Raw genomic sequence first — 10,784 nt, 5'->3', positions numbered from 1 at the left:
AAGTTTATTGGAGATAAGAGTCTCATGGACTTTGCTGCTCAGGCTGGCTATGAACAGTGATCCTCAGATCTCAGTCTCCTGAGTAGCTAGGATTATATGCATGAGCTACCAGTGCCTAGCTCCAAGCCTGACTATTTAAAAAAGTGTTTCTGAATTTATGAGTTCAGATAAAACTTTTCTAGATGTTTCAGCCTGAATTATTGTCAATATTATATTTCTGACATAAATTCTATTAAGTTGTAAGCTAAATGTGAGCATGAATAATTCTGTTAATTTATCTTTGCAAAAACCTACAATCCATGCCATTAGAGTCAAGCATCATCTATGTCCATTTCTTTCATTGGACATATGGAAATTGGGTCTGCTGACTACAGAGATGAAACCCCTTGAAGTACACAATCTGGGTACATAGGCCATAGCCTAAGGCTGGGGTCTGAAAATAAAGCAAAGGTCAAAGTTTTGGAGATACAACAGCTACTTTGAAACAGAAGGTCTCAATTAATCATGAATCCCATGAGGAGATGAAGAAAACTAAGCGCCAATGTTCAGCATAAGGTCATGTGATAATGATGAATGATGCAGGTAGTGTTATAATGGGGAAAGACTTTTCAATTTCATCTGGGATTGATTGATGAGAACCAGATGCAGCCAAAGAGACACAGACTCCTAGAAGAGGATAGTGAGGTTCTCAAAGGGACAGAAGGTACAGATGACATACAAGGGCAAGGTCTCAGAGATGGATAATTACACAGTAGAACATGGTAGATGATGAGAAGTCATCAGAATTACAATCTTCGTTCAAAAGCCAGCTGTAATTAGTCACTGAAAGGTAGAGAGGAAATTTTAAATTTTCAAATTTGACTTTGTAAAATTATTCATAATTTTATATTTTATGCATTTATATACTGTATATATAAATATATGAAATATTTATATATTACATATAAATAAATGTATTTTATATGTTATGTTTATAAATATATATTTTTATACATACTGATGTATACATATGCATATTTAGATATGCAAACACACAGATGTATCTATTTATATATTCATATTTTTATATGTATATATAACTATGTATACATGTACATAGGTTTATATAAACACATATAAATTTATATGTACATATTGATATAAGTAAATATATTTATACAAGTAAATATATACACAAAAATATAAAAATAAGTAAATTTATAAAATTATTTTCAATTTTCAGTGTAAACAGCAAAAAAGTAATGTATATTAATTTTGGTGTTGGGGAGGTGAGTGTCTTGGTACTGGAGCTTGAACTCAGGACCCACTTCTTGCTTCCTGCTTCTCCCATTAGGAAATTCTCTGAACAGTTTAACAGTAGATCTCATAGTTTCTGCTTTATAGCTTCTAGAGCCTTATATGGTTTGTAGAGCTGGACACATGGAATTCTTGCTGCACTGACATGTATAAGAAAAATTGTGTGTGTGTACAAATCCTGGGGCTTGACCTCAGCGCTCAAGCACTATCCCTTAACTTCTTCTCTCAAAGCAAGTCCTCTGCTACTTGGGCCACAGCTCCATATCCACATTTTGCTGGGTAGTAGTAGGTAAGAGTCTCATTGGTTTTCCTGCCTGGCTGGCATCAAACTTAGATCCTCAGATGTTCACCACATGAGTGGCTGGGATTATAGGCATGAGCTATGTCACTAAATTTCAATCTGAATCTATATATAAATATACAAATATTTAAAATATAAATATATCAAATATAATGGTGTAAAACATTTTAAATATGATCAACACTTTTGAATTTGAAAATTTTAACTTCTTATAGTACTGCTATGTTATTACAAGTTGTATAAATAAACTTAAAAAGCTATGGTAGACGCTCAGATTTATTCATTATCTCTTCAGCACTCTCTCAAAACCACCAGATTTTCATGAGGATAACTGCATACTACATGGGGAAAGTAAATAGAACTAAGCAAAATAACATAGTATTATTACAAAAACAACTTGAAAGTTTGTGCAGCAATGTGAGCATTATAGCCTTATGTGACTGAAAAAAAATGATTAAAATGGTTTAATTGTATGCTGTTTTATAAGAATGTTTAAAAAATTATCAAATAAAACATAATACAAGATAAGCATTTCCCCTACAAAAAAGCACACTGTAACAAAATTAGGTCTTTTCAGGAAATTAAAAATAAACGATGTTGAAACTCTGAGATACTAGAGATTGCCACTGAAAGATACTGAACCTATGTCCTCTTTAGTACAAACAAATGAACTATAAATACATAGTATAACTATTTAAATGAGTTTCAGCAAGTTTTAACAAAAGAACATTGGAAGAATGAAAAGTCTTTCACATGAAATCAAGTTATTTCCATTGTGTGCAATATTTACTTTTTAGACTGTGCAGATTTCAAACGAAGTATCAGAGGTAGTTTATTGCCATTTCAAGTCATATCTCATGTATTATGATCAGATTTGTGGGCTTATTTTGTATTAGTAAGTAAATAGCTGAAAATCTTTTCTCAGGGTCTTCGTGCAATCCCTGGGCTTCTTTTTCTTAAAGCTAACCCTCTACCATTTGAGCTACACCTCCACTGCCAGCTTTCCTGTCTTAGTTGAGATCTTCTCATCTCAGGCTCCTGAGTAGATAGGATTATAGGTATAATTCCCAGCACTCTGAAAAAAAATTCTTACTAGCATCTTGTATATGCATTTTTGAATTTGGGGAGGGGAAGGGAAATAACAAAAATAAAAATAAAAAGAATACTTGATTTAAGCCAAGTTACCTTAATAAAATATTCATAATAAAAGTTACATTACTCACATATGTGATATAAAGTTTGACTAAGAACAAATAATTGAGCAAGTAAAACAATAGGCAATTTATTAACAATAAAATCAAACGTCCTAAGACCAAAGCACCAACAGAAATAACCAGAGCTGCTTTAGATTCAAATGCACAAATAAGTAAATGCAATTAATTTCTGGTAATTGCAGACAACTCTGAAAATAATGAATTTATGGGATCATTGATGTCATATGAAATGTTTTCAAGTATATTCATTATTAAAAATAAAAATGTTTGACCATGCTCAGATGCCAGTGGCCTATGCTTATAAATCCTAGCTACTCAGGAGGCTGAAATCTGAGGATCTCGATTTGAAGCCAGCCTGGGCAGGAAAGTCTGTGAGACTCTTATCTCCAATTAAACACCAAAAATCTGAAAGTGGAGTTGTGGGTCAAGTGATAGAATAGAGTGGTGGTCTTGAGTAAAAAAGCTCAGGACAGTGCCCAGGCCCTGAGTTCAAGCACAGAACCAGCACAAAAAAAATTTTTGACCTATACAATGTAAGCTTTTCACAAAAATAAAATGCAAAATTTCAAACAAAAATGTAGTCTTTGGGAAATGACTCGAGATGTAACATGTCACACACACAATTATACCCGCTCAAATCACAGCCTTATGTGATGCCAGGGACTCCCAGTAAACCATGTGACAGATTGTATTAATTCAAAAAGTCACCATATGCTCCCCAAGAAAATAAAGCACGTGATTAGTCATTTTAGCTTTTAACACTAAGTCTTGCAAAAACACCATTTTTTCCTTCCATTAAAAAATAATTTCCCATCCTGCCGAAGGGTGCTGTTTATTCCTTCTCTCAGCTGGATGATAAATCTCCTTAATTAGAAATGCTAATGATGGAAGATTAGCAGCAGATCTATCAATTATGCAGACCATGAACACCACATTCTATATTCAAAATATCTGTACATCGTTTTAGTATACTAAACAGGGATATTATAAATAAATATGGGAAAATGCATTTAATTTGGGTACAAATTAATCTCCCAAACCCATATTAAACACACACACACACACACACACACACACACACACACATACACAAAACCCAACGGACCGCATTTACTACATGTATACTGTGCATATTGTGTGATTTTAGTATGAAATTTAACATTTGCCTGTATTTTACACATTCGGAGGCCATTGCATTTATACTTCTTAATTTAGTGAGGACAGTAATTCCTAACTTATAAATATTTTTACGTTAAGATCTATTTTAGCTAAGTGCCAGTGGTTCACACCTGTCTAATCAGGAGATTGAGATTTGAGGATCAAAATTCAAAGCCAGCCCAGGCAGTAAAGTCTGTGAGACTCTTATATCCAACTAGCCACCAGAAAACCAGAAATTGTAGAGCACTAGCTTTGAATAAAAAAAGCTCAGGGACAGCACCAGGACCTGAGTTCAAGCCCAGAACCAGCACGGACACACACACACACACACAACTAATAATAATAATAATAGTAGCTATTTAGTGACAACGAACCACAAATAATTTACTTCCTAATTTAATGCTTGTCTTTTTTTCTTTTATTTATTGTGAAAATACCGTAGAGAAGGGTTACAATTACATGAGCAAGGTAATGAGTACATTTCTTATCAAGCCTTGTTGCCTCCTCATTTGTTTCCCTTACCATCCATTCCCATCTCCACCCCCCGCCCCAACCACGGTGCCAATGTTGTAAAGTTCATTTTTCGACATAATGTCTTGTACATCTCATTGTTGCAATGGGTCCACCTGTACCCCTATTTAAACAATTTGGTTTTTCCCTTCCCCTCCACAAATTATACCAACATCAAATACAGTGAAAACAGGGTTATACCATGGGGGAGAGACATACAAAGAAACAAGAGCAAGAAAGAAAAAAACATTTGAGTCCTTACCTTAGGGTTCATTTCGCTTAACATCAACTTAATCTGACCTTTCTGCTTGACTCAGACATATATTAGTTATTGAAAATAAGGGAAACCATGGGACTATGTTTCTTTGGGCCTGGCTTACTTCACTTAATATAATTTTTTCCAAGTATTTCCATTTCCTAACAAATGGGGAAATGTCATTCTTTCTGATGGAGGCATAGAATTCCATTGTGTATATATACCACATTTTCTTGATCCATTCATCTACTGAGGGGCATCTGGGTTGGTTCCGTATCTTAGCTATGGTAAATAGTGCTGCAATAAACATAGTTGTGCTAGTAGCTTTAGTATGGTCTTGTTTGTGATCGTTTGGGTAAATGCCCAAAAGTGGAATTGGTAGGTCATAGGGGAGCTCTATGTGGAGTCTTTTGAGGAACCTCCATACTGCTTTCCAAAGTGGTTGAACAAGTTTACACTCCCACCAACAGTGCAGTAGGGTTCCCTTCTGTCCACATCCCCTCCAGCATCTGTTGCTATTAGAGTTCTTGATTATAGCCATTCTAACTGGGGTGGGTGAGGTGGTATCTCAATGCTGTTTTGATTTGCATTTCTTTTATGGCTAGGGAGGTTGAGTATTTCTTCATGTGTCTATTGGTCATCCTTCTTTCCTCTTCAGAGAAGTTTCTCATTAAGTCTTATTTTGGGGGGGGGGGGGAGAGGGCGGTCGTGGGGCCTGAACTCTGGGCCTGGGCGCTGTCCCTCAGCTCTTCAGCTCAAGGTTAGCGCTCTACCACTTGAGCCACAGTGCCACTTCCGGCTTTATTCTTTTTGCTTATGTGGTACTGAGGAATCGAACCCAGGGCCTCATACATGCAAGGCAAGCGCTCTACCACTGAGCCACCTTCCCAGCCCCACTCTCATTAAGTCTTTAGCTTGATACTGGCACAAGAACAGACCTTGGGACCAATGGAATAGAAGTGAAAACCCAGAAATGAACCCACAGACCTATAGCCATCTAATCTTTGATAAAGGAGCTAAAAAAAAAATAGAATTGTAGAAAGACAGCCTCTTCAGTGCTGGCAAAATTGGTTAATCACTTGTGTAGAAAACTAAAGCTAGATCCTTATATCCCCCTGAACCAGAATCAACTCCAAATGGATCAAAGACCTCAGAGTCAAAGCAGACACTCTGAAAACATTACAGGATGGAATAGGAGAAACCCTAGGTCTCCTTGGCATAGGCTGAAATTTTCTTAATAGAGACCCAGAAACACAACAAATGAAAGAAAGGTTGGACAAATGGGATTGCATGAAATTGCAGAGCTTCTGCATGGCAAAGGACATAGCTAGCAAGATCAATAGAAATTCCACTGATTGGGAGAAGATCTTCACTAGCCATACAACAGACAAGGCTCTCATATCTAAAATATACCTGGAACTCAAAAAATTAAATCCCCCAACAACAAATCCTCAAAGAAACAACTGTCCAATAAATGCTTGTCTTTTAATAGTAGTACAAAAGGGTTTCCATGCAACAAAACATTGTTTCCTTTTTTGTGTGGGTGCTGGGACTTTGATTTAAACTCAGGCTTTTTCAATGAATTCAGAGGTATCAAGATCACTTAACTATCTTGTTCAGCTGGTACTCTAGCACTGGAACCACACCTTCAGCCTTCATTGATCTTTTCCACATAAAAATGAATCCCCAAGGGCTGGGAGGTGGATCAGTGGTAGAGTGCTTGCCTTGCATGCATGAGGCCCTGGGTTTGATTCCTCAGCACCAATTAAGCAGAAAAAGCTGGAGGTGGCGCTGTGGCTCAAGTGGTAGAGTGCTAGCCTTGAACTAAAGAGCTGAGGGACAGTGAGCAGCCCCAGAGTTTGGGCTTCACAACCGACAAAAAGTAAAAATAAAAGAATCCCTAAAAGAAAACTCATAAATATTCCTTATATAAAACACACTATTGAGGGGCATCTGGGTTGGTTCCATACCTTAGCTATGGTAAATAATGCTGCAATAAACATAGTTGTGCTGGTAGCTTTAGTGTGGCCTTGTTTGTGATCATTTGGGTAAATGCCCAAAAGTGGGATTGCTGGGTCATAGGGGAGCTCTATGTGAAGTCTTTTGAGGAACCTCCATACTGCTTTCCAAAGTGGTTGAACAAGTTTACATTCCCACCAACAATGAAGTAAGGTTCCTTTCCCCTCAGTAGATGAATGGATCAAGAAGATGTGGTATATATACACAATGGAATTCTATACCTCCATCAGAAAGAATGACATTTCCCCATTTGTTAGGAAATGGAAAGGCTTGGAAAAAATTATATTAAGTGAAGTAAGCCAGGCCCAAAGAAACATAGGTCCTATGGTTTCCCTTATTTGCAATATCTAGTATAGGTATGAGTCAAGCGGAAAAAGTCAGATAATGTGATGTTAGGAAAACGAACCCTCAAATATGTATTTTAATGTTTTTGTTTCTTTCATGCATGTGTTTCTAACGCATTTATAAGATTATTTCTTTGTTGCTTTGTATGTCCCTCCCCCACAGTGTAACCCCCGCTTTCACTATATTTGATGTCAGTATAACATGTGGAGGAGACGGGGACCAACAAGTAGTTTAAGGATTCAGGTGGACCTGTTGCAACAATGAGAAGTACAAAATGTCATGTCAAAACCAGCTTTACAATGTCGGGGGGGGGGGGGGGGGTATGATTGGGTGGGGGGGAGGGGGGAGGCTGGGAAGGGAGGTGAAGGGTAAACAAAGGAGGAGGCTGCAATGCTTGGTAAGAAATGTATGCATTATCCTGCCCATGTAATTGTAACCCCTCTGTACAGTATGTTCTCAAATAAAATAAAATTAAATTAAAAAAAAAAAAACACACTATAAGCCAGGCACTGGTGGCTTATGCCTTGTAATCTTCACTACTCAGGAGGGTGAGTCCTGAGGATCTTGATCAAAGCCAGCCCCATCAGGAAAGTCCATGAAGATTCTTCTCTCCAATTACCACCCCCCCCAAAACCAGAACTAGAGCTGTGGCTCAAAGTAGTAGGTCACTGGCCTTCTGCAAAAAATCAAAACAAAACAACAACAACAAAAAAAACCTATGGAGAGCCCCCAGGCCCTGAGTTCAAGTCCCAGGACTGACAAAACAAATAAAAAACACTACAGTGGACAATCAAGCCGTGGGCAACAATGAGTCACGATGGCTTCAGATCCTATACTCACTGATAAACAGTGGAGACCAAACATGATGGGCTTAACTTTTCTTGATAGAGGAGTTGCAGTTACGTGAGTCAGGTAAAGCGTGCATTTCCTTTTGGAAAATGTCACCCCTTCCCTTGCTCTCTACTAATTTTTCCCGCCCACCTCCCCCCCACCAGTTGTATAGTTCATTATCAACAGTGTCTAGGAGTACCACTGCTGCATTTGTTCATCCTTTGTCCCTACATTTCTGTGTCCCCCTTACCCTCCTAAAGACAGATAAACAAACAAGACAAAAGGAAAACAAAACCAGCAACAAAGAGAAAACCTCTTGTTTACATTTCCTTGAGTCCATTTCAGTAAATATTATTTCCTATCATCAGAAGCAAACAGGCTTCACACCTTTGTGATCCTTTGGTCTCACTGTGTGTGTGTGTGTGTGTGTGTGTGTGTGTGTGTGTGTGTGTGTTTTAACTTAGGGGTATCTCAAATTTTCTTAGGTCAATACTTTAGGCCTCTTAATTGACTTGTCTAATTTTCTAACTTCCTATAGCTACAGAAGTCCCACCTTCATCTCCCACTGGCTCAACCCTCAACGTGGGTAAAATACATTCATTACCTACCACTGAATGAGGTTCAGCACAGATCACCTGAAAACATGGCAAAACATGTTGCACTTTTTTTTTTGGTTGATCATGGAGCTTGAACTCTGGGCCTGGGCTCTTCAACTCAAGGCTAGCACTCTACCACTTGAGCCACAACACCACTTCTGGTTTTCTGGTGTTTGACTGGAGATAAGAATCTCATGGACCTTCCTGCCCCAGGTAGCTTTGAACTATGATCTCAGATCTCTGCCTCCTGAGTAGTTAGGATTACAAGCATAAGCCATTGGCTCCTGGCTCTATTGCTCATTTTATCTGAAGGAATTTGGAACATGGAAATGTGCATACTGAGACCTGAACTCAGGACCTTGGGATCCAGCGAGGCTTTTTCACTCAAGGCTGGAACTCTACTACTTGTGCCACACCTCCACTTCTAACCTCTTTTTCCTCCTGAAGGAGGCCCCAAGACCTCCAGATGAGAGGTGCACTCCTACACACACAGCAAAAAAGGATCTTTAGCTCTGAAATTGTGAGGGAATCCTGAGAGGGACCTCAAATACGGGCCTACTGCTTTCCCCTTTTATGTTGTTTTCCAGAACTCTCCACTCTAGTCAAACCTAGTACAATTCTCCACAAACTAAACTAAGTCTTAACTTTCTTGTGAAATCATCAGTGTCATACAAAACTTATATAAAAATTATTCAAAAACGTATTTAAAACTTATACAAACATATAAAATGTTATGCTTCTACCTTTTTTAACTGTCTTTTCCAAGTCTAGCTGACAAGATTGTGGCAAATGAACCTAGAATGATTAGAAAGAAAAAAAAAAAGATTCTTTTATACATCAAACTGGAATTTTCAGTGTCTTCTCTCTCAGGGACTAAAGTAATAGGCTCCAAGACATTCCCTTCTTCTTCTTCTTCTTCTTCTTCTTCTTCTTCTTCTTCTTCTTCTCCTTCTCCTTCTCCTTCTCCTTCTCCTTCTCCTTCTCCTTCTCCTTCTCCTTCTTTCTCTTCTTTTTTCTTTCTCCTCCTCATCCTCCCTTCTCTTTCCTTCCTTCGTTCCTTCCTCCCTCCTCCCCTTTCCTACTCCTCTTCTTCTTTATCTTCTTGGCTTCAGACAGCTTATTATTTGCAAAATTCGATACTTCCAACTCTCTATTTGGATAAATTTAACTCTCTCTGGACTACAAGGCATATGAGCCACATTCATGGGTTCATCTTCAAGGCTCTTCTCTGCTTCATTCTAACCCAGCCTCCTTCATCTACTGACTATTTACCAGAATGCCTGACTCGATCCTCTGGGGAAGCTATCATCTCCACTCTGGGGCCATGTAGATTGCACTTATATTTAATACACTGACTGAATTTTCTCTCCTAGTGAGTGGATTTCATTTTGGGTACCACCTATCTCTCTAACTCCGGTCCAAACTCTACCAGTACAGATTCTTTCTTTTTTATAGTTTCTTCAGTAGCTAGATGCAGAGCTTGAAGAGAGTGCTCAATAAAAGTTTCCTGACCAATCAGTACAAGATGTACATTGTATATCCTCAAAGTATAGAATTACATAGTCCCACACGCTCATCAGAACTTCTGAGGTATATGAAGTTAGCATCATGGTTGTGTAGGGGCAAGGGGCGTGGGAGCGCCATTACTGGGACTTAAACTCAGGACTTTGCATTTTCACTTGGCTTTTTCACTCAATAGCTGATGCTCTACCATTTGAGCCATGCCCCACCTTTAGCTTTTTGCTTGTTAATTAGAAATAAAAGAGTCCCATGTACTATTCTACCCAGATTGTCTTTGAACCATAAACCTTAGATCTTCACCTCCTGAGTAGCTGGAATATTAGGTGTATGTACTCGTACCTAGCTATCTTTAGATTTGAACAAATATATAATAATAATCAGCAGTTGTGATCATAATGTAATTGTCTACCTATAAAGTCTAATATATTTTTAATCTTTTACCACAGCAATTTAATGTAAACAATGCCTAAATTTAAGCTTATTTTCAAAATACTGAAAAGGCTTGCAAAGGCTTGTTTTCAACAGTACAATTACTGAGCCTAATGATTTTTTCACTTTAAAAGTTTTGAAATATATATTGATTTGGGAAGAGTAAAATAAAAGTGGAAGGGTTTGTTCATTAAAGTAAAATTATTTATGAAAACTGTCTCTAAATTGTGTTGTAGAAAATCTATGTGACTTAGAAGAAACAGAATTTTTAAGGAATATTCTGATTTGTTTAAGCAAGTAGTAAATAT

This window comes from Dipodomys spectabilis, unplaced genomic scaffold, assembly GCF_019054845.1.
Source record: "Dipodomys spectabilis isolate Male_0828 unplaced genomic scaffold, ASM1905484v1 ptg000162l, whole genome shotgun sequence".
NCBI classification, from domain to species: Eukaryota; Metazoa; Chordata; class Mammalia; order Rodentia; family Heteromyidae; genus Dipodomys; species Dipodomys spectabilis.
The sequence above is the reverse complement of the archived record's forward strand: the minus strand, read 5'-3'. Positions refer to the sequence as shown.